Consider the following 25,961-nt stretch of genomic DNA (forward strand, 5'->3'; position numbering starts at 1 on the left):
TGACAGAGAGAGATCACAAGTAGGCAGAGAGGCAGGCACAGAGAGAGAAAGAGAGAGAGAGAGAGAAGGAAGCAGGCTCCCCACTGAGCAGAGAGCCTGATGTGGGGCCCGATCCCAGGACCCTGAGACCATGCCCTGAGCTGAAGGCAGGGGCTTTAACCCACTGAGCCACCCAGGCACACCATGTGGTCCAATTTTTTTAAAAGATTTTATTATTTATTTATTTATTTATTTGAGAGAGAGAGAGAGAGAGAGAGCCCAAGGAGGAGGAGGAACAGAAGGGGAGGGAAAAGAAGGGGAAATAACCTCAAGCACTCTTGGTGCTGAGCATGGAGCCCAACATGGGACTCTATCTCATGACCCATGACCTGAGCCAAAACCAAGAGTTGGATGCTTAACTGTTTACATCACCCAAGTGCTCCATGAGGCCCAATTAATGCCTATTTTCCTGCATGTCCCCAGGACTCCATTTCTGCTCTCCTAAAGTGAAGGAAGGGGGCTATAGCGCCTCTACTCCAGCATTCAACTCTGAGGAGGTGTGAGGTACCATTGACATTAACAATAGAAGTTTCCATATACTTTGAATCCATTAAAAAGAGACTTCAAACAAATCAGTGAAGCAAAGAATAAATCAATGAGAAAATGGGCAAAGGCTTTGAACTGACAATTCACCAAAGATATAGAAATGGCCAAATTGTATGAGTCAACTGCGTAGCAACCAAAATAATGCACATTAAAAAAAGAACAACCTATCAAATTTGCAAAGATGTCTTTATTCATTATTTTCTGGTTGACAGATATGAGGAAAAGTCTTCTTTCCAAACTGTCTGTGGGCTCATAAACTATGAGGCACACCCTCCAGGGCACAATGCTCCTGGAGGCCGAGTTCCTGACACGTATTTTAAGAGTCATAAAGTGTTTGTGACCTTTGACCTTTCAACTTGACCCATAGTGTTTGTGACCTTTGACCTTTCAACTAGACCCATAGGAATTTAACCTAGTAAGATAACTAAGAGAACCTACAAAGATTTGTCAGCAACTCATACATGAAATTCAAGAAACAAAACAGATGAACATAGAGGAAGGGAATGAAAGATAAAATAAGATGAAAACAGAAAGGGAGGCAAACCATAAGAGATTCTTAACTTCAGTAAACAAACTGAGGGTCACTGGAAGGGAGGTGGAAGGGAAATGGGGTAACTGGGTGATGGGCATTAAGGAGGGCATGTGATGGAGTAAGCATTGGGTGTCATATGCAACTGATGAATCATTAAATTCTACCCCTGAAGCTAATAACACACTATATGTTAAATAAATTGAATTTAAATAAAAAATTTTTAAAAAAATAATATGTGACCATTAAATTAGGTTATTTGGAAATGTCAAACTGCCAGGAACATATGACATTAACCAAATAAAAATAACCTGTCAGTGTTATCTGAGGTCAGTTCCACAGAAGCAGTCTGAGGCAAGGATTCCTGAGAAAGTGTTTATTGAGAGAGTGCTGTGAAGATAAGGGGAGCAAATCTGGAGAAGAATTTTAGCCTGGATCCATGGGAGCTTTGCAACAGGGTTGCACCCTCATGTTGGTGTCCTATGAGGGCCTGGTCTTTCATTTCCCCATGGCACTGACTGCTGACTAGCAGAGGTGTGAGGGATGAGGGTATATAACCAATTCAGACATCCCTGCCAAGGGTAAGTCTCCTGAAATGCAGATGAATGAAACTGGAACACTTTCTTACACCATACACAAAAATAAATTTGAAATGGATGAAGGACCTAGATGTAAGAGAGGGAGCCACCAAAATCCACGAAGAGAAAGCAGGCAGCAACCTCTTTGACCTCGGCCACAGCAACATCTTATGAGACATGTCTGCAGAGGCAAAGGAAACAAAAGCAAAAATGAACAACAGGGACCTCAACAAAATAAAAATCTTCTGCACAAGAAAGGAAACAATCAACAAAACTAAAAGGCAACCAGTGGAATGAGAGAAGATATTCGCAAATGACATAGTAGATAAAAGGTTAGTATCCAAAATCTATAAAGAACTAATCAAATTCAATACCCAAAAAATAAATAATCCAGTTAAGTAATGGGCAGAAGGCATGAATACACAATTTTCCAAAGAAGATATCCAGATAACTAACAGACACATAAAAAGATGCTCACCATCACTCATATCAGGGAAACACAAATCAAAAGCATGAGATACCACCTCACACTGAGCAGAATGGCTAAAATCAACAAGTCAGGATACAACAGATGTTGGCAAGGATGCAGAGAAAGGGGAACACTCTTACACTGTTGGTGGGAATGCAAGCTGGTGCAGCCACTCTGGCAAACAGTATGGAGGTTCCTCAAAAAGTTAAAAATAGAACTACCCTATGACCCAGCAACTACACTACTAGGTATTTATCCAAAGGATATATTGTGCTGATTAGAAGGGGTGCATGCACCCCAATGTTTATAGCAGCACTATCAACAATAATCAAATTATGGAAAATGTCCATTGACTGATGAATGGATAAAGATGATGATGTTGTATATATACAATACATACATTTTATATGTGTGTATATATATATATACATATATATATTTATATTTATATACTATATATATATGGCTCAATTGGCTAAGTATCCAACACTTGATTTCAGCTCAGGTTATGATCTCAGAGTCAAGAGATCAATTCCCCCATCAGGCTCCACACTGGGAGTGGAGCCTGCTTAAGATTCTCCCTCCCCATCTCCTTCTGACCTTCTCCCTGCAGGGCTCTCTCTCTTTAAAAAAAAAAAAAAAAGATAAAAACAGAGAGGAATTCAAACCATAAGAGACTCCTAAATATAGAGAACAAACTGAGGGTTGCTGGAGGGGAGGTGGGTGGGGGGGTGGGCAAAACAGATGATGGGCATTGAGGAGGGCACTTGTTGGGATGAGCACTGGGTATTATATGTTAGTGATGAATCACTAATTTCTACTCCTGAGACCAATACTACACTGTGTGTTGACTAAGTTGAATTTATTTTTTTCGAATGACTGGGAAAAAAAGGTAAGTTTTTTTCCTTATACATTTATTATTTGGAATTCTACTATAAGGAAGAGCTATCCATGCTCACCATTAATTAATTAGGTAATTAATTAATTCTAGCAATATGGACTCCTGGACATACTGCTGTCCACTGCTCCTCATGTTAAATTTGCTTCATTCACCCAACTTCTCCAGGATTCTTACAGGTTATAGTCTCTGGGAAATCACACAAGGGAAGGGTTACTTGGTTTTTGCTGCACTTGGTCTTGAAGTTATGACTGATGATTGTCCTTCCCCTCCCTTTGTCTAGTCCTTCTGCTAACCTAGGTGACTCGCCTGTTGGGGCAACCCAGACCCTCATCCATGAACAGTCTGAGCCCCAGATCACTGTACCTTTTCCAGGCTGTAACTGCTAGCATTGCCCATTTAAAGCTATGATTTAAATGTGCCATGGAAGTGCCAAGGGACCATAGGGGATCATGTGATGCAAAATGGGTATCTCCTTACCACCACCATGTACCAAAGTCCCACCTCCTCATGATGGTGAAGATCAATTGTTCCATTTTGTGTTGGTCTTCTGGTGTGAGGTGGGGAGCCCAAAGTGACAAGGGAGCACCCATACTTTAGTGGAACACCTACCATGTACTGAAGTGGAAGCATACCCATCTGGACCGTAGGATCTCGACTTCAAGATAGGAAGTGTACAAATTCTCCAGATGGGTCAATGAGAGTGATGATGAACAAAGATGCTCCTTCTTACCATCCTTGATTCTCAGACCTGTGTGTCCTCTCTGCTAGGGACATGACACCATCGAATGGCATTTGGTTGAAGATGTATACTCAATCTAGAGACTGTTACCCCATCCTTGCCCATGTCACCTCTAAATTAATACTTCAGCTACACCTTTAAGAGATTCTTCTGATCCTTAATAAGGCCAGCAGCTTCAGGATGGTGCTGTATCCAAAGCGATCAGAGGATCCCATGGTTATGTACTCATCGCCATACCTCCTTTGCTATAAAATAGTTTCCTGATCCAAGGCAATGCTATGTGTTATTCCCTCTAAGTGTATCAAACACTGATTTGATCCTTACATCTGCTAGTGGTGCTGGCTGAGACAAGGCATGCTGGAAAGGCAAATCTGAAGGCAGATTATCTGTCAGTCCCAGTCAGAATGAAACGTTGCCCATTCCAAGTCGGAAGAGATCTGAAATACAAGGTTTGGCAATCGTTGCCTCTGGTAGGTCAACATTCAGCCCTCACAGCAGCTAAGCTGACTTAGCAGCAGCTAAACTTCCCTTAGGGAAAGGGAACCCATGTTATTGGAACTATGTATAGCCTTCATCTCTGTGACCAAGGCCACTACATTCATCCACCTGTTGTGCAAGAACTATAGATGTATGCACATGCATATATTAGCACACACATACACACACACACACACACATTCCTAGCCCCAGCTACTACAAGAGTCTAGTACAACTATATCCTACTAGTAATGAGCATACCTAGTGCCCATGTCTTGGTTTCTAAATACTATTCTTTAATAAAAGTAACCAGGGCCCCTTGAGAAGTTATTGATTACTGGGCTACAGCAGGAAAAATAAGATGAGCTTGGCATATTTTGTAGTGCCAGAAAGTAAGTGTTCAAAAAGATGTGAGCTTATCAAAAGAACAGGATCCAAACTGGAGGAGCTCATAATAATGGCCAAAGCTGGAAAAATTTTGGAAACAGAATAAATAATTGCTGTATTGGATTTAAACCATAAAATAATAATATAGATGTCCAGGAGTCCATACTGCTAGAATTAATTAATTAGTTAATTAATTAATGGTGAGCATGGATAGCTCTTCCTTATAGTAGAATTCCAATTAATAAATGTATAAGGAAAGAGGGAAGTAGAAAATCAGTATCAGTCCAACACCGCGGTAATCATTGTTGCAGACAAGATCTACTGATGGATGGTAAAATGAATAGGTTGAAATTTGAAGAGAAAATAATTAGTCTCTAAGCATCTCCCTCAAGATATTTATTACAAAAGGAAAACAGGAACTTTACAGTGGAAACACCCAGTGGAAACCATTTAAGCAAGCAAAGAAAGACAACATCATCAGTAATGGACAATATATCAACACCATAATCTATGACCTTTTGATATGATGCACAAGAAGAAAATAACTAATTCCTTTGGTATTCTTTCAAAAAAAATGCATAACCCCATTCCAAAGATGAGAACACATTAGTCAAACCCAAATTGAGGGACATTCTACAAAATAATTCATCAGTATTCTTCAGAAGTGTAAGATCATGAAAAATAAGAAAAACTGAGGAACCGTTCAAAATTATAGGAGACTAAAGACAAATAACAAGCAAATGTGGGATTCTGGAGTAGAAAGAAGACAATGGTCGAAAACTGGTGAAATTCAAATTAAGTCTATAGTTGATTCATAGTATTTTACCAATGTTAGTTTCCTGGTTTTGTACTATGGTTCTGTATGATGTCATCATTAAGGTAGTAAGCTAGATAACAGATATAAGAAAGCTCTCTGTACTATTTTTGCAACCCTCCTATAAGTCTAAAATTAGTTCAAAGTGAAAAAATTAAAAAATAAACATCCAAAAAATAAAATGCAGTTCAAGTTTTATAAACCAAGGGAAAAACGTATAGACCAAGATAATGCAAACTTTTTCTAGTGTTACCTAAGTCCAAGCAAAACAAGTAACACAGGTAGAAAAATAAAAAAAATCATATCTACTCCTTAAGCCAAAAGGAAACTCTATTTAAAGTTTCCACATGCTGTGTTCTTCCATTAACATGGATAATTGGAAATTGACTGCCTTTTGAAATGATGACCAGTTTCTCTCTCTGAGTACAACACAAGATAAATTCCCAGGGCAATGGCCTATGTTATTGAGTCCAGCAGTAATTAAGTTAATGTATCCTATCTTGTGTATAGAGGTGTAATTCAGGTGGTACAAATCCTTTATTGAACTCAAATTCAATAGTCATGTACAATTCCACTATTTGTGGTGTGCACAAAGGCTGTAGGAAAATTATAAAAGGTGATACATTATAATTATATTCCTATGAAGATTGGGTGTTTCATCCGACACAAGCCATTCATGGAGCACCCTTTCATTTGCACAGAGTAAATGTTCAAGTGAGTAAAATCAGCACATAATAAATGGAGCGGAACCCTGTAGCCGGCCCAGGATTCTTTTCCCTTTCCTCTGTAAATATGCCCTGATTTTCCCTGAGGCAGCACCTCTTAACTATTCTTGACCAATATGATCCCAGAGGGCAGGCACCGCAGCCTAGGAGGCCATATGACTCCAGCTTGCCCCAGTAGCATGTAATTCCCCTGGCCACAGTTTTGGAAGGTTCGGGAAGGGCATTGACCCCAACCTGGCCAACAAGGCTCTATTCTAGGGCTTCTGTTTGAACTACTAAGAAAGAGAAGGGCTCATTCTTTCATAGATGACACTAAAGTTGATTTAAGGTAAGCCCAGAGTTAGTGGTGCCAAACTTCCTGTTATATTGGAAGAGATCCTAAATGAGACCAAAAGGCAGAAAAGCAGAGCTAAAAGAGGAAAAGACTGAGAAACCAGGTACCTTTGTCAACACCTACCTACCTTCCTACCTTCCTTCCTTCCTTCTCTCCTTCCTTCCTTCCTAAAGTCGGCTGTAATTGGGCTTCTAGTATTTACTAATGTAATAAATTTAAAATAAAGATTTCCCAGCCACCAAAAAAACTTTCATTTGAAATTTCAGCACCCAGATCTGTCTCTAAACTCAGTTACTATTATGCCATTATGAATAATCCTGTCTTTGTAATTTTTCTAATTACCCTCTCTCTCACTTTCCTGGCCTTCCCTCTCATCTCGCATCTCGATAACATGTACAAATCTCACCTCTTCCCAGAGCAATCAGGTGTTCCACCTACCCTTTTCCCCAAGTGTCACACATTTGAAACCTCTAAAACTCAAACTTTGAATTTTCTCTAAGCTCTAAAACAAATGAAAAAAGGGATAGCAAGCTGGGGAGACAAAGCCCTGCATGGTCATTATGGGGTTAAATTGGGAAGTTCATTCTAACAGGAGAGGCAGCTGGGTTGCCATGACCTGTGTTTTCATGCCAGTCACAATGAGCTCCGCAGTCTTGGGAAAGGAACCTAAAGACACAGGCTCTAGCTCTTGGGCCACATAAGGAAGGATTATGCTAAAAGAGAAAGGGGGGGTGCTTTGGGGAAACCAGGTGGTGGGTATTAGAGAGGGCACAGATTGCATGGAGCACTGGGCATGGTGCAAAAGCAATGAATACTGTTACGCTGAAAAAAAATAAATAAATTTTTTTTAAAAAAGAGAGAGAGAAAGGGAGGGTTTTTTTTTCTGCCATAGAATTTTAATCAAGTCAAGTTACAATGTAATCATTCAATCTTAACATTTTATTCACCTTCTTCCATGAGCCAACCTCCTATGAGATAGAGACCACCTGCCTGCAAACCAGGAACAATAGCAACATTGCCAGCAAACGTCTGTGTAGCTACTATGTGCCAGTACTAGACATACTTCTGCTTGTCCAATCCCCACAGCAGTGCTCTGAGGTCCATGATTTTAGTCTCCTTGGTGCAACAAGGAATCCAAAAGATTAGACTATTTGGCTGAGACCCCACAGCTAGGATTATTGGCACCATAATTCTAACCCAGGTCTGGCTAGGCAAAAAGTCCCTCCTTTTCCAATGTGTCATGTTCCTCCACAGAAACTCTTATCCTTCATCACCTTCCAGTTTAACCAGAAGGGGCCCAAGCGGAAACACCTTTGTTGAGCTTGTATGACTAGAGAGATGCTGAGGGCCTTGTGTCTGCAATGACCACTACTACATCTTTCACCCATGAATCCAAGTAAAAGACTATCTCCCAAGGAGTAATGATAAATAAAAAGTATGGATTTCCAACATATATTAAAGGGGCTCACCACAGCACTATTTATAATGAAGGGAAAAGCCTAGAAACATCCACCTGGGGAATGGCCAAGCCAAGTGCTCTAGATCACTAGGAGGGAGATTGTGTAGTCCTCAAAATTTATATTCATTATTTTGTACATGAAACAAGATCAAGCAAAAAAAAAGGGGGGGGACAAAAGAATAACATCAGTTACAACAAAATAACTTTGTTTGATCATTTACCATGAAAAGCATATTACATGAATTATATCATTGAATCCTCAACTACAATTCCATAAAATAGGTATTATTATTTCATCCCCACTTTTCAGATGAGGAAACTGAGGCTCAGATTAAGTCAAGTGCCCAATGTAATTAAAATAGAACTCATTTTAGAAATAGGGAAATCTGGGCACTTAGGTGGCTCAGTCAGTTAAGCGTCTGTCTGCCTTCGGCTCAGGTCATGATCCCAGGGTCCTAGGATGGAGTCCCTTACCAGGCTACTTGCTCAGCAGAGAGCCTGCTTCTCCCTCTGCCCCTTGCCCACACCTGCTCATGCTCTCTCTCAAAAAAAATAAAAATAATAAATAAATAAATAAATAAAATCTTTTTTAAAAAAATAGGGAAATTTGACTGCATAGCCTTATCTTTCAAAAACTTATCACTACTATGTGAAAACGCAGATACAAGCATGCATCGAAGAACAGCTATAAAGGAATACCTATATATGCGAGGCCCTTTGTAGGGTTCTGTGATATAGAATTGACCAAACAGACAAGGTTCTATTACTCATAGAGCTTATATTCCAGTAGAAGAAGACAGACAAATGTGACAGTGGAAATAAAGACTAAGAAGAAAATCAAGTAAGAGAACAGGGGGAGAATGAGAAGGCGATGTTTTAAATGTTTAAGTAGGGTCATCCAGAAAGCCCTTTTTGAGAAGGTGACTTGTGAGCAGAGTAAGAAAAGGAGAAACAAGCCTTAGAGCTTCTGTCAAGTAGGTGATGCAAGTGGGGTTGCTCCAAGGAGAAGATCCCTTTAGTGCTAAGCATGGAGGAATGGTACACCTGTGTGTTCAAAGAACAGTAGGAAGATGCGTGTGGCTGTGGGAAGAGCTAAGGGAGAGAAAGGACGTGAGTTCAGAAGGACAGGCAGGATCCTGAGAACTTTGAGAGGCGTGTGGATTTTATGAAATGGGAAAAGCCTTAGAAGAGTTTCAAATGAGTGACATGATCTGATTAAGTTTTAGAAGGACTGCTCTGGCTGCTGTGGGGAGAATACACTGGCAAAGAGAGTACAGTGGTAAGAAGTAGATTAGAATTCTGGATATGTTTTGAAGACAAAGATGACGCTGTTTCTTCATGATTTGGATGTTGGATATGGAAACAAAAGACAAGTCAGAGATAACTCCAAAAGAAGATCTGACAAGGATAAAAAAAGAAAGTTACAAAGAATATTTTAAGGTAAAGGAAACTTTTCTATAAAATTTTTGAATATAGAATGAATCACATATTACTAAATTGAAATGATAAAAATAATTATATATAAATTTAGTAAAATGGTGCAGCCACTATGAAAAATAGTATGGTGTCTCCCCCCAACATTAAAAATACAAGTATCATATGACCTAGCAAATCCACTTCTGAATAAATAAAAAATTGAAAGCAGGGACTCAAACAGATCCTTGTACTTCCACGTTCAGAGTGACATTATTCACAATAGCCATAAGATGGAAGCAATCCAAGTGTCCATTGACAGATGAATGAATAAACAAAATGGGGTATAGACATACCATGGAATATTATTCAGCCTTTAAAAGGAAAGAAATTCTGATACACGCTACATAATGGATGAAACTTGGGGACACTGTGTTAAGTGAAATGAACCAGTCACAAAAAGACAAATATGATCCCACTTATATGAGGTACCTAGAACAGTCAAAATTATAGTGAAGCTGGTATCCACCTTGTCAGTTCAGATGGAATAATAAAGACTATAAGTCATATCACCCCCAGACTCAACCAGACCAGCCAAGGACCACATAGGCCTAGACCCAAAAGGATATGAATTCTGTGTCTCTATTCAAGGGAACCTGTAGGAGAAGTAGTTAATCAGCACTGCCCTAGAGATATCATCACCAGATGTAACTAATGAAATCTCTAACATGACAAATAAAAATAGTTTTGGGATTCCAAGTATCTTGAGATGGAACAGAGACATCCAGGGGACTAGACAAAGCTGGAATCCAGAAAGGATCAAGTGACATCTGCTAACATGACCTCATAGGTCCCCAACAAATGGTATCTACCTTCTCAGGAGACCCACCTCCCCCAAATTTTGTCCCTAAAAACCCTCACTTGAAAGCCACCAGAGAGTTCAGGACTTTTGAGCTCTGGCTCTTTGTTCTCCTATGTAGCACCATACCAATCAATAGCCCTCTTTCCCTTTTGCAAAAGGTCAGTATCACTTTTTACTGGCTTGCTGTGCATCAGGTGAATGAACTCCTGTTTGGTTCAGTTACGGTAGCAACAGAAAGTAGAATGATGGCAGCCAGGGGCTGGAGGGAAATGGAATGGGGAGTTACAATGTAATGCATATAAAGTTTCAGATTTATAAGATGAAAAGTGTTCTGGAGATGGATGGTCATTATGGCTGCACAATGGGAATGTATTTAATACCAATAAACTATATACTTAAAAATGGTTATATGTTAAATATTATGTTATATGCATTTTATCTCAATAAAAAAAAATTTAAGTCATTACCACAACACACCCCCTCCAAAAAAGGGGAAAGGAGTGGAGAAGTTACAAGTCTCCTGAGGCAGAGCTACTGCTCTGTGGCAGAGGGGTGAGTCTTCTCACATATACTGTAAACAGTCCCAGAAATCTTCAGGGTATTTGAGTGGGAAAAGGCTAAAACAGAGCTTGGAATCCTTGATCTCTCTCTGACTATTTAGGTGTCTCAAAGAGAAACTGTAACAAAAAGTCTTAATAGATGGTGTGTTGTTAAACATCTATTAGAAGATCTAATGATGGATTCTGTTCCAATTTAATGAAGCAGAGATCATCAAACACATATTGCAAGCTATGAAACACCCCTTCTCATTGCAGACTCCCTAGGGGAGGTTGTAAAATAGATGGGAGTTAATATCTGAAGATTAAATAACACGATAGCAGATTCTTCTATGTTTGACCTACTTTTTGAGAAATGAACAAAGAATTTTTTTACTCATCACCTTTAATAAACAACCTAATAGTTCAGTGTTAAACCCCCGATAATGATGATGGTAGCAAAGGGAGACATAAAGTATGGATACCTATTTATTACAAGGACCAGATAAAATGTGTGGTCACCAAAAAGACAAACACTCCAAATTAGGCTAGCAGGACCTCAGCAAGGAACTTAGAGCATTCTGTGATTTTTCCGTTCAGGCCCACAGGAGAAGAAATGGCCTCCCATTTTACCATCACCCCTGGAGAAGACAACTCATAAAGTAAGCCAGAGGGTCCCTTTCAAAGATCCTGCTTCTGACAGGCCTGAACGGGGCACATAAATACAAACTTCAAACTTAAAATATTTGAAGTTTATGAGGTCTCTTAAAGGTACTTTCTTCATCTACAGTTGGGAAACTGGTCCCAAAGATGGCTGACCCAAGGTCAAATAGCCAACATGTAGGAAAAAGCCAGTTCCTTTCATTATCTCTATGACCTTGAACAAAGGAAAGAAATGAGCAAAGGAAAAGAGATCTCAATGTTTGAAATCAAAATGAATAAGAAAATATAGGAGTCCTGAGGCACAAGGACACTGAGGGCTTCAGAATATGTGTTCTTACATGTGAAATGGAAATGACAGTTACTTCACAAAGTTTCTTTTAAGAAAATAAGACATGTACACTTATCTAGGTGGGGTAATGGATATTTGACCACACTACATTGTGGCTGCCCAACTGAGAAACCTCAGCTGGTTCCCAGTATCTATATAGGACAGAATGGAAATGGTCATCATTAAGATCTCATCTTAAATTATCACTATTTAGCTAACCAACCCATCCTTGCCCATTCTCTCTCAAGTTGTATTGGCCTCTAAGCAACTCTACACGTGCCCCGGTTTTATTTTCTTTATGGTACATATCCCTGATTTTTTTTTTAATTTATTCACCTGTTTATTTTTTCACACTGCTATACCCCAAGTACTTGAAACCACACCTATTATATAAATGTTGTCCTCCATAGTTGTTGACTGAATTGGCTTGAAATTAAAGACCTTCTACAATAACCTCTTGGGAATGAAATGATTCCCAAAGGACACTGTGACACTGACCCTTTTCTGTCAGAATGGCTTGAATACAGTTCTGCCAATGGACAGAGAGTTGAAGCAAGAGATCTCTTAATGCTCTTCCTACTTTCTACTTTCTGGAATTGTTTAACCTTGCCCTATGTCTATTTGCCGCCAGAAAATCCGTCATTTGCAAAAAGAAACAATGAGTTAGCAGCACCTTCCATTTCTCTACAAAGCCTTAAACTCATGTAAAATTGTACAATCTGGTCACGCAGTTGAAACTCAACTCTTGGAAGGGAAGGAGGGAGAGAGCTTTTTAGACTCAAGAGCTAAGACTAAAATATGTAAAGAAAAATAACAACCCTGGTAGTAAGTATTGGCAGCTTCTCTGACAGCAAAATTCAATTTTAGAATAAATCAGGCAATTCTTCAAACTAGAACTAGACTTCAGGAAATTAAGGTTTGTGTTCAAGTGGGCACATTACAATTTCATAAAAACTGTCTTAGCTATTTCTATGCTGAGGACTTTGGAAGATGATGATGTGCTTAATGTTTCTGATTATGTTGCCGGGCAAATCAAGGACCATGGAATAACTGGAGAAGTAGGGACTGAAAGTATTTGAAAAGAAAGAAACCAGGGCTGTCCTGTAAGAATGGTGTCCTAGGCTCAGAGACTGGGCCAGGCCTTCACAGCACGCCTCCACCTCACTCCGACTTCAACTCTGGACACTTTGAGGCAAATTCAACCAAAAGGGAGAGAAGAGTCTAAGTCCATCCTTAACAAGGACCAAATGTTCTGTTTTCAAATAGATGGTGCCAAAGGGAGAAAACTCCCTGCTGTGTGACAAACATCATAATGGGTGAAAGCAGCAGGGAAGGCCTTTTTTAAAACTGACGCATTACTGTGTCTTCCAAACCAAGATTAGCCTGAGTCCAAAAAAAAAAAAAAAAAGAGAGAGTTAACAAGAGAATTTTGGTTTCATCTCCCAGCAAGGAGACTCCATTAGTTTAAGTCCAGAAATGCCTTGCCTTAAGAACATCCAGCATAAAGAAATGAGATTGTGAGAAATGAAAAAGGAACTGGAAATAAGTCCACATTGCACCTTCTCTCATTCTGCATGAGAGGAAACTGAGGCTCCAAACCACTGAACATCATGTCCAAGGGGATTCACCACAACCAGAACAAGCTCCCAGATCTCTTGACTCCCAAGTTGGCTGACCATCCGTCCTTGTTTTCCCAGAACGGTACTCACTTTAATATTAGAAGGCCTTCCTCTAACATCCCCCCGCTGGTCTGGCATGTAAGGGGTTGGAATTTGTCCCTCTGGCCTAACAGTAAGTAAAAAGCAGAATGAACTGAAAAATCACCAAATTTTCTTAAATCCCTCAGAGAAGTGAGGGCACAGAAAACTACTACCCTCAACATCAGAGAGACAGCCAGGCTGATACAGAAAATCACAACCTACTGAACGAGAAACCTATAAGAAGAAAGCTCTGCAGGAGCCAGGGCAGGGATAGGAAAACCTGAACTGTAGTTGATGGATTACGGATGGTTCTGAGGGTTAAAAACTGCAGGGGCCCCAGTCACAGGAGGTCCTCACACGCTTGTGAGTTTCATTTCCTGGAGACCAACCAGGTTCTCACAGTGAAGATGGAAGAAAAATTCCCCCAAGCTTCTAGCAAGAGAATAAGAAAAAATAAAATAAAATAAAATTGAAATAATAAAATAAGAAAAAATAAAATAAAATAAAATTGAAATACACCATTCCATTCTTTTCAACAAGGCCTGCCCACAAGAGAAACGAGTTCACTAGAACTTAGTAGTTAACTAGAATCTAAACTAGTGAGGTTTTATCAGAGCCCAATGGGACTGGGGGAGGGAAATACCTAGAAACAGTCTACTCCAGACTTCCACAGGGAGAAAGGTAAATACATTACTCAGTCACCTCTAGCCAGTCTGCCCCACGGAAAACGGGGTGGGGGGGATTCTACAAAGCACTATAAAGTACACAGCTCCAGGATATAAGCTCACTAAAAGACTGGGACCTAGACATGGATAGGATGGTAGGACTCCCCCTATACCTTACCGCTGAACCACTAGACGGGTATTTATCATAGTTCCTTTGACCCAGTACATCATGTCTGGCTATCAGGGAAAAAAATGATAAGGCGTACTAAAATGCAGAAAACACAATTTGAAGAGACTGAACAAGTATTAGAACCAGAGTCAGATAGGCAGAAATGTTGGAATTATCACATCAGGATTTTTTTTTTTTAACTATGATTATATGCTAAGGGCTCTAATGGAAAAAGACATGCAAGAACAGATGGGTAATGTAAGCAGAGAAATGGAAATTCTAAGAAAGAATCAAAACGAAATGCTAGAGATCAAAAACACTGTACCAGAAATAAAAAATCCCTTTTAAGGACTTGTTACTAGACTGGATATGGCTAAGGAAAGAATCTCTGAGCTTGGGGATATGTCAATGGAAACTTCCAAAACTAAAAAAGCAAAGACAAAAAAAGACTGGGGGGAAAAAATGGAACAGAATAGCCAAGAACTGTAGGACAACTCCAAAAAGTAGAACATACATGTAATGGGGAATACCAAAAGGAAAAGAGAGAATAGAACAGTTGGAGTATGTGTAGCAATTATGATTGAGAATTTGCCTCAAACTCAGGAAGCTTGGAAACCACCAACCATGGAAAATGCCCCAAAAAACTATACCTAGGTATGCCATCTTCAAACTGAAGAATACCAAGGATAAAGAAAAAATTCTGAAAGAAGCCAGAAGCCAGAAGAACTAAAACACCTTATCTGGAGAGGAACTAAGGTAAGAATTAAATCTGACCTCTCCTCAGAAACCATTTAAACAGGAAGAGAATGGAGTGAAATATTTAGTATTGAGAGAAAAAAAACAACCTAGAATTCTATTTTGTACAAAATTATCCTTCAAACGTGAAAGAAAAATAAAAACTTGCTTAGAGAAACAAAAACTGAGAGAACTAACCACTAATAGACCTTCCTTGTTAGAAATGTTAAAAGAAACTCTTCAGAAAGAGGAAAAACCTTATAGGCCAGAAGCTTGGATCTACTTCTTTTTTAAAAAAAAAACTTTTTTATTTATTTAGGGAGAAGCAGACTCCCCACTGAGCAGGGAGCAGGGAGCCCGATGCAGGGCTCAATCAGGACCTGGGGATCATGACCTGAGCTGAAGGCAGATGCTTAACCAACTGAGCCACCCAGGTGCCCTGAAACTTGGATCTTACTTAAAGAGAGGAAAAGTATTAGAGAAATAAAAAATGAAAGTACAATTAAAAACTTTATTTTTCTTATTCTTTATTGATCTAACAGATAATAGCTTATTCAAAATAATAATTGTCAATGATTATGTTGGATATTATTCAAGGATTGTAACTTTATGTATAAGTGAAATGAGTGACAGCAGTGATGCATGGGAAGGACAGGGAGATAGAGAAGTATTTTGTTACACAAAGTACTAACACTACTCACGAGACAGTATAATATTTTTGGAAAGTGAACTTAGATTAGTTATACACATATATTACGAACACTAGGAACAACCACTAAAAAACAGTAAAAAAGAGAAGTATAATGAATAGGCTAAAAAGAACAGTAAATGGAATCATATAAAATGCTCAGTTAAAACCACAGACAGGAAAAAAAAAAAAAAAAAAGAGGGGTAGGCAAAAACAGAAATAAAGAACAAAAGCCACAAACAGAAAACAAATATTGTAGATATTAATCCAACTATATCAAGAATCACCTTACACATCATTTGGTGAAAGATCCATCTGACAAAGGACTGTTGTCCAAAATATAAAAAGAACTCTCCAAACTCAACAGTACAAGAACAAACAGTTTAAAAGTTTAGGCAAAGGAAGTTGAGAGGCAATGTGGGGGGGTTGGGGGGTAGGAAAAGAATAAATGAAACAGGATGGGATTAGGAGGGAGACAAACAAGAAGAGACTCTAATCTCACAAAACAAAACATGATGGCTGCCAGGGGGAGGGAGGTAGGGAGAGGGTGGTTGGGTTATGGACATTGGGGAAGGTGTATGCTATGGTGAGTGCTGTGAAGTGTGTAAACCTGGTGATTCGCACAATGTACCCCTGGGGCTAATAATACATTATATATTAATAAACAAATAAAAAAATTTTAAAACAAGTTCAGGCAAAGTCCTGAACAGATACCACACTGTCCATTCAGGACTTTGCCTGAGATATATAGATATATAAAGATATAAAGACAGCAAGTCAACCTATGAAAAGATGTTCCCCATCATGTGTCATTAGGAATTATAAGTCAATTCAGTGAAATACCACTACACACCTATTAGAATGTCCAAAACCTGGAACACTATCAACACCAAATACTGGCACGGATATGGAGTACCAGGAATGCTCATTCATGGCTGGTGGGGATGCGAAATGGTAGTCACTCTGAAAGTCAGGACGGCAGTTTCTCACAAAATAAAGATACTCTTCACATGCGATCCAGCAGTTGCACTCTTTGCGATTTACTCAAAAGAGCTGAAAACTTCATCCCCATGAAGCCTGCACAAGGACGGTGATGGAAGATTTATTCATCGTGGCCAAATGGGGAAGCAACCATGATGTCCTTCCATAGATGAAAGGAAAAATAATGTGTGGTCCATCCAGATCGCAGAATGTGATTCAGCACTAAAAAGAACTGAGCTATCAGGCCATGAAAAGGCATAGAAGAACCTTAAGTGCACATTACTAAGTGAAAGAAGCCAGTATGAAAAGGCTACACAGTGTGTGATTCCAACTCTAAGACATTCTGGAAAAGGCAAGGCTAGGAAGACAGTAAAAATATCAGTGTTGCCAGGGTTGCGGGGCGGGGGGGGGGGGGGGATGACAAGATGGCGCACAAAGGACGTGCTTAGGGCACTAAAGCTATTCTGTATGATACTCTAACTTTGGATCCATGTCATACTTGTCCAAACCCGTAGAACATATAACACCAGAGTGAGCACTGATAGAAACCACCATCTCTGGTCATGATAATGATTTGTCTGTGGAGGTTCATCAGTGGTAATGAATGCACCACTCTGGGGAGGGTTGCTGAAAGTGCGGGAGGCTGTGGATGTGTGGGGGCAGGAAGTGTATTGGAACTCTCTGTACTTTCTGCTGAATTATGCTGTCGGTGAAATTAAAGCTGCTCTAAAAAATAAAATCTATTTTTAAAAAAGGGCGGGCCCTCAGCTTGAGAAATCCCTCAGTCATGGGCAAATTGGGACAGGTGGTCCCCTTACTCCCATGCTAGGATGAGTTCTGTTTGTGCCTCACTGAGCAAAGAGGGCAAAGTCTCTCTGAAATGATCACAAAGGTGAGTGGGGGAAATACAGCCTGATTTCTACAAGTTATAGTTAAGGACAAGTCTTCTGAAATGCATCTACTACATAAAGCAAGACATATCTATTTTTAAAACCTTCATAAATCAAATATTGGAAAGTGGATTTCTTAAATCATGGGTTCAAGTGAATTATTTCAGCACCTCTGTCCTCGGGCTGTGAGCCAGCTTCTCCCAAGAGAGCATTTGAAATAAGTCCATTCACACACATAAGATTTACCCATTATTCTGGCATACACCTCATTGATCAGGGCTGGGGGAGGTTGTAGCTGTGGTGGGGGGAGGTAAATTTGCTTTCTAAAACACATGTTTTAAGAGTTTTTGAGAAATCACATTTTATCTATTAAGAAAATTACTCTGCTCACCTGAAGGACCCCCAGATCCTTAAGGGTTGAGAAGAAGCACTAGTATAAGGAAGCCTTATTGTGAACAGAATGGAATCAAGGAGGTAGGTGAACAAGCAGGATCACTTCTCACCTCACAGGTCTGTCCTCACACACCTGCTTTCCTCTGAAGCTGATGCAACCTGTAGGACCGATGGAGAGGAGGCTGGGGGCAGGGGAGGGATCCTTTTCAAAATGTAACAATGAAGACACTTGAACGTCCCTAGAACAAAAGTTTGGCCCTTGCTTCTGGAGTGTTTCCTGATTTTTTTGTTTTACCCCAGTAGGTATGCTAAGTGAGTATTCCCAGAAAATCTAAATTAAACCCATGCCAGAAACACCTCAAGTGAGGTCAGTTATTACACCAATGAGACCAGCACATCTCGGACTTCATGTGAGTTCAAATCACCTGGAATCTTTTAAAATGCAGATTCTGATTCAATGGTTCAGGGTGAGGTGTGAGAGTCCACATTTCTACCACGTTCCCAGACAATGCCAGTGCTGCTGGTCCAGCAGTAATAAGACATACGTGTCTTATCCCATGGACTATCAAATTGTCCTCCACAGACAGATTTGATTCCACACAATTTCCCCCATACTTGGATCCTTATTCCTTGAGGTGAAGAAACTTCACCTGGTGGTTTTATATGTCTTCCTTACACCAACAGTTCCCAAACTCATATCCCCCATCTGGATGTCTCCCTTCATTGCCAGACCTATAAATACCACTGCCTGCTTCATACCTCCACATGAATGTCCAACACACTTGAAACTTACATGCCAAAAACTCAACTCTGGATCTGCACCCCCTACTAAAATTAAAACAGCTAACCAACCAACCAGCTAAAACAAGAGAAAAAATACCTGCTCTACCACCAGCCTTTGCCAACCCCATGGAAGGTGACTCCATTCTTTCAAATTTACAAGCATGAGAAACCTGAAATCATCCTGACTCTTCTCCAGGCTGATGTCCCATGTATCATCCGACCTTTCTGGCTTTTCGCCATTTCCTCTGGTACCACCCTAGCTAAACCATTAGCATCCCCTGCATGGATTGCTGCAAAAGCCTCTTACCCAGTCTCCTTGCTTCTGCCCTTGCCCCCTGCAGATGTATTGGATGTTCCCACAAAAGACATGTCATAATCCCCAGAAGCTGTGAATGAGTCCTTACGTAGAAAAGGTGTCTTTGCAGATGAGTTAAAGATCTCTACATGAGGTCATCCTGGATTTATGTAGGTAGGGCCTAAATCCAATGGCAGGTGTCTTTATAAGATTAAGGGAGAGGGAGATTTGGGAGATAGCGGAGAGAAGAGAAGGTAAAGCCATGTGAAAAGAACTCCAAGAGACCGGAGTTATGCAGCCACAAGCCAAGGAATGCTTGGAGCCACCAGGAGCTGGAAGCAGCAAAAACAGATACTGTCCTAGAATGTAGAGGGAAACGCAACCCCACCAACACCTTGACTCCAGAACTGTCGGAGGATGCATTCTTGATTTAAGATACCCAGTGTGTGGCCATATGCTGGGGCAGCCACAGAAAACTAATACAAGTCTCTGTGGTCCAGTCTCAACTGGCAGTCAGAGGATCCTTTTAAATCAAAAGTCAGTTCTGGACACTCCTTTGTTCAAGAGATACGTTCCTGCAATGGCTTCCCATGTCCCTACAAGTAAAGCCAAAATCTTTCCAAAGGTCTTGAATGATCTGCTTCCTACCTTCTTTCCCACCCCATTACTTCCCTGATTGCCTCCCTCTGCTTTCCCTCCTGCCCCTCCACTGAGGCCTCCTCACTCTTCCCTCAGCACTTCCCACCATAAGAACTTGAGCCTCTCTGGAGATCTAGGTGGTGATTCTTTCACCCCCTTCTAGTCTTCCATTAAATTACACTTTCTCAACGAGGCCTGTCCCGACCAAGACTGCAAGCCCCAGCTCCCCAATACCCTTACCTTTCTCTGCTTTTTCTCCTGGCAGACCACTTATCACCTTCTAACATATGGTATTATTTCCAATTTATCTTGTTTATTATTTATTACCTGTCTCCTCCAAAAGACTCTCCATGCCACACTGGCAGAAATTTTTACTCCTTTGTTCAATGATACATTGAGAGTGCCTTAAGTAGTGCCTGGCCCAAATCAGGTACTCAATACACATTCAGAGGAAGAAAGGAGGGAGGGAGGGAGGAAGGCAGGAAAGAAACTTTTCTAAAACTGTAGTAGAAATGATAGTCAAACCCAAGATTGTCTGGCTCCAAGGCCTTTACGATTTCTAGTCCATGTCACATTTCAAGATTTTTGTTATAATACTGCCTTTGAAATGCCTGCCTTTAGACATCCTCGTAGGTGAAACTCTTCTAAGAGGAAGCCCTCTTGGAGCTTTCATTATAAACACACTTGGAGAGAGTTTAGGGAAGACTTAAATTAGCTATACCAGGAGCAGGAGAGCAGAATGTGAGTCCTGCTCACAAGGAGAGCGAACAGTGTAAGGAAGGGTAAAGGTGAGACATATTTGAAATATGTCAGAAAATAAACCTACAGTAATTTAAGTCATGTCACAAGGCAGTAAAGCAGACACTTCCAAAACTGGAAAGGGGTCAAGAGCCACTCAAGCCTCAACACCTACTAACATTTAATCACCTATAAATCAATACCACCAAAAAAGTAACTCAATTCTTACCTTCAACTAATACCTTCAATTTCTTCCTTTCATTGTATAAAAGTAGCCTTCTCACAGAGTTCACCATCAAATCTTCCAAACAAGGCCCTATTCCCATGCAGAGGTCAGCAACCTTTTTTTTTTTTTTAAGGACCAGATAGCAAATAGGTTTTGCGGACCACACAGTTTCTTTGGGAACAATTTAACCCTGCTATTGGAGCACAAAGGAACCATAGACAATATATGGAATGGCTATGGCTGTTTCCAGTAAAATTTTATTTATAAAAGCAGGCAACAGACCTTGGTTTGCCATCCCCTGCATTAGACTACCCAGAACAAGGTCAAATCTCTCCTTCACTGGGCAGTCCCACAAAGCCTGTAAGAATACAAGAACCCTTCTATTTCTTAGATCAAAAAAAAGTCTGATTTCTTTTCTTCTCAGTGGTATCACCTCCAGTTCCTCCACTAGGGCCCTCTTCTCACACATACCTTCTGTCGGTGAAGTTGTCAGTGGGGGGTCCAGACCTGAGTAGGACGCTCCAGAGTGACCAGACCACAACAGAGAGAGCCTATCAGCTCCCTCACTGTAGCCATCATGCCTCTAAGAACACTGCCCAAGATCACAGGCTTTCCTGAACCCCACATCCCACTGTTGACTCAGAATGTATTCACAATTGGCTAAAACCCCAGGTTATAGCCCCACTGACCAAGTCCTTCCTTTCCCCATGCTGTGTCTGTACCCTTGGTATTTTAGACCTTACCTTTACTCCCTTAGCACTTGCTTCATTGGATTTCAGACTTGGCCTCCATCCAGTCAAGATCTCTCTGATTTCTAAATCTGTCACTCAACATATTGGTCATTCTTCCTATCTTTCTCATCTATGAGTTGATGAGCAGACCCTCTCTATCTCCATCCAGGTCCTTGATAAGAAATCTCTAGGATGACTTGGCCACTTGCCCCACATTCCCCAGCATGTCTACTCTCCCGTGCAGTCCCCTCTGTGGTGTAGAATGACAGTCAGAGTCATGATTCCCCTGAATGCTTTCTTTCACCTTCAGATGCTGCATCATAGGGGGTACGAACATCAGACAGGAGAGGAGAGAAGAGTGCGTAATTCAGTGGAGGGAGGGAGAAGGGGAAAGGGACCTTTCCTGGATTCTATAGCAAAGGACACAGCAGTTCAACGCCAGTGCATTTGAAATCCAAAGACAAGCTTGTGCCCACGTTTTTGGGAAATAACATGACTGCAGTAATTTCACATGATTATCTCTGATGTGATATAGGATGCAGAAAGTGGGCTACCAGTGGCTTTTCTCTCACTAAGTCATTGAAAATGGAAACTTTTTCTAGTTTCTATGCTAGCAGGGATTTTGATTGGGAATTGGTTTTATTTTTCTTCTTTTTGAAGTATTTTAAGTGAAAACAAATTGTTTTTCAATAGGTGCTGAGCTGTTTTTACTAGCCATACTTGGACCCCAAAGTGATCAAGGGTTTTTCTCACACCAACCAATTCTCCAAACTCCCCAGATACCAACTGGGTATCCTGTAACTCAATTCAGTTCTGACACTCACTACCAGGAGTTAGCATCAGATCCTGCAAGTTAAAGGGCTCAGTCACAAATCCCAGACCACCCACACTTCCAACCAAGAAGCTGTAAACTAGAGATTCCCACGACCCCCTCCTCAGGTTCAATAATTCACTAGAATGATTCACAGAACTCCGGAAAGCCCTTTACTTACCATTACCAGAGTACTATAAAGACTACAATTCAGGAACAGCCAAATGTAAGAAATGCATAGGGGAAGGTATGGAGGGAAGGGCATGGACCTTCTATGCCCTCTTTGGGCAAAGCAAAGGACACAGCAGTTCTATAGCTTACACCTTATTCTATAGAATACATCCTGATGCATTCACCAACCCAGAAGCTCTCTGAATCCTTTATTTCAGGAGTTTTTATAGAGATTTCATTAAGTAGGCATGTGATTAAATCACTGAACCTCCAGCCCCTCTTCTCTACCTAAGGATCAGGGAGGGTACTCAGAGTTCTAACCCTCTAACCATATGGCTGCTTCCTCAGGCTACTAGTCCCCATCCTGAAGCTATCTAGGGTCCCAGAAGTCACCTCACTAGCACAAACACACATGTGGCTACAAGGAGCTAATTATGAATAATGCAAGACTGGTGTAAGGTGGTATCTCAGTGTGGTTTTGATTTAAATTTCCCTGATGGCTAGTGATGATGAACACTTTTTCATGTGTTTGTTAGCCATTTGTATGTCTTCCTTTGAGAAGTGTCTGTTCATGTCTTCTGCCCATTTTTTGACATGATTATCTGTTTTGTGTCTGTTGAGCTTGAGGAGTTCTTTATAGATCCTGGATATCAGCCCTTTGTCTGTAGTGTCATTTGTGAATATCTTCTCCCATTCCATGGGTTGTCTGTTTGTTTTGTTCACTGTTTCCTTTGTTGTGCAGAACCTTAACAATGAATATTGGAAGACTGCATCAAAAACTAATGATGTATTTTATGGTGACTAACATAACACAATAAAAATAAATAAAATAAAATGTAAAAAAAAAAAAAAAAAAAAAAAAGAATAACACAAGACACTGTCCCGCAGGCAATTTCAAGGGTTTTCAGAGCTCTATGTCATAACCAGGGACAAAGATCAAATGTATTTTTTATTACATCACAGGTTCAAATCATTGATCTCATAGAAATCATTTCTCATAGAAACACATCTACTTGAGTCCCAGGTGAAAAGTAACCCAGAAGAAATGCTAGTCTCTCTCTTGTAGGTATCAAACTAGAATCATCTAGAGTTTTGTGCTGCAACAGGGAAAGAGACTTTCTAAATCAGAGAGAGTGGAAAGAGACAAAAATACAAAGTTGGTGTTTTGGTTTTTTTTGTTTTTTTTTGTTTTTTTTATTGTAGCCCTCAGTGATGACCCAAGTTGAGACTGCGGTGGCTTTTCTCTTCTACTTGCACAGACCGAGGCAGGGCTCACAGTATGTATGTGTGAGCGTGTGTGCTTCCAGCCAGTTACCCAAATAGAATTTGGTATTCATGAGTTTTATATTTGTCTGTTTAAGGATGCTCAGACATAAATGGATCTTTAATTACACGGGTCTAAATATAACCCCATCTCCTTGCACACGAATCCCACCTTTCAATTGCAAATACATTCATTTACTCCTACTAACATTAGCTTCCTCTGAGCTCTCAGAGAAAAGACTAGGGCAAGTCAGGGAAAGAGATTCTTCTGTGCAGAGGGAAGACCCCTCCCCAAAGGAAGCCCTCCCTCTTTCCTGTGAGTCTTTCCCTTTCTAAGAAAAGGGAGTATGAGGAGCCAGCAGCCGCCTGCTAGCAGCCTGGCCTGCCCATCTGCTATTATTGGAGGCTGAGCAGCTTTACCTTAATGGGAGCCTGTTACTGAGGGCAAAAAGGAGAGGAGGAGAAGAAGGGAGTTGGAGGAAATTGGAGCGGGGAGAGAAACCATGAGAGACTGTGGACTCTGAGAAACTAACTGAGGGTTTTGGTGGGGAGTGGGGTGGGAGGTTGGGTGAGCCTGGTGGTGGGTATTATGGAGGACACGTGTTATATGGAGCACAGGGTGTGGTGCATAAACAATGAATTCTGGAACACTGAAAATAAATTTTAAAAATAAATTAAAATTTAAAAAAAAAAAAAAAGGCTCCACTCCCCTGCCCTGCATGGAGGTGTCAACGCCCAGGTTGCAGGGGTGTGACCCTGAGTCTCTGTTGCCAGCAGAGTCTCTTGGCCTCTAGTTTCCCAAAATCCTGCCCAGTGCACTTAAGTCTGTCTCTTTCCTTCAGTGCTGAAGTCCACCAGCTCCCTATGTGAATGTTGAATTGATTCTGGGTCGGTGGGGAGGCAGTAAATGGAATGGTAGGATGAGAGCTAGGTTTTAGGCAGAAGAACCTGGCTTTCTATGCCCATTAGATTTGCTGTCACTGAGCCTCTTCGTGGAGAGGCCCCAAGGCTTTTCTTCCTCCCTCTTCCACTCTCTGAGCCTGCAGGAGCACACAGCCATAAGCCAGCTTTCAACCACACACCTCTACATGCCTCAGCCAGGCCTTTGAACCCTTTCTTCGCAACCCCTGCTCTCTTTTCTTCCTTTTCTTCTCCCGATGAGCTCAGATCACCCAAGGGAGTGAGAGGAGGCAAGATTCCAATTTATTTCCTTGAGCTTCAAACCTGAGACTTGTTCATCCCTGGAATCGAAAGCTCTGATAGCTAGAGTGCCATTACAACAGCCCCACGCTGCAGCAGAAGCAATTTGCGTTTCAAAAGTAATAGAGAGTAAATTGCGGAGGAAATATTTTATGCAAATTAGCCAAGCTTAACATTTTGATAAAAGGCTTTTTAAAAAATGAACCAAGGAATCCAATACTCCATTGCAAGTTTAACACAAAAGAAAATTTCAAAAAAGCCTGAATTTTTTAAGTACGGGACAGCAAGAGACATTAACCACCAATATGATGGAACACAGAAGCCCAAGAGCATAAAACTATTAGTTCAAAACAATATTTATGTGAGCGTATGGATTAAGGTGTTTCAATAATTTAAGTAATTCTCTCCCTTCTTTTGAGTGGACTTATCGCTAAGCCAAAACATATTTGCTGTGGGATCCAGGCTACATTTGCAAGTGAGCTTGGAACCTGCTATCAGAGCTGGAAGGAGGAGAATAAAGATTCGAAGACCATGAACTGTAGGCCAGGCCCTGTGCTAGGTGCTTCATGTACGTTATCTTATTTAAGCAGGCGCCCTCTGAGTTCCCCGAGAAGAAATGACAAAGGGACCCGGAGAAGCCATTTGCTGATTATTACGGGCAAAGACACATCCATGTGGAAAGAAAATGGCTGAGGGAGTACCATTAATGTCTTTTTCACCCACTCCCACTTGAATAACATACTCCTTCAAAATCAAGAAAGATGGATTGAAGACAACATATCTTAAAAGCCTGGTAATATTTCCACTAACCCCAAATTCAGGCTTCCCAAAAGCTCCAAGTCCACATTCTCACAATTCCCACGTAAAGAAACTGTAGAGGGAGGCACGGGTTTCAACACAAACAAAAGACCTAGTAAGATGTGGACCTCACTTGGGATTTTCAAATCAGGGAGATCTTAAAATTATTACAGGGAATGGAGCCTCCACAAGCACACCAAAATTTGTAGACCGAATACATGCTTCACACATATATGCGCACTATGCGCACTATTTCTCTAATGTATGTAAGTACTCGGTGATTAGT

This window comes from Mustela nigripes, chromosome 12 (assembly GCF_022355385.1).
Source record: "Mustela nigripes isolate SB6536 chromosome 12, MUSNIG.SB6536, whole genome shotgun sequence".
Classification (NCBI taxonomy): Eukaryota; Metazoa; Chordata; class Mammalia; order Carnivora; family Mustelidae; genus Mustela; species Mustela nigripes.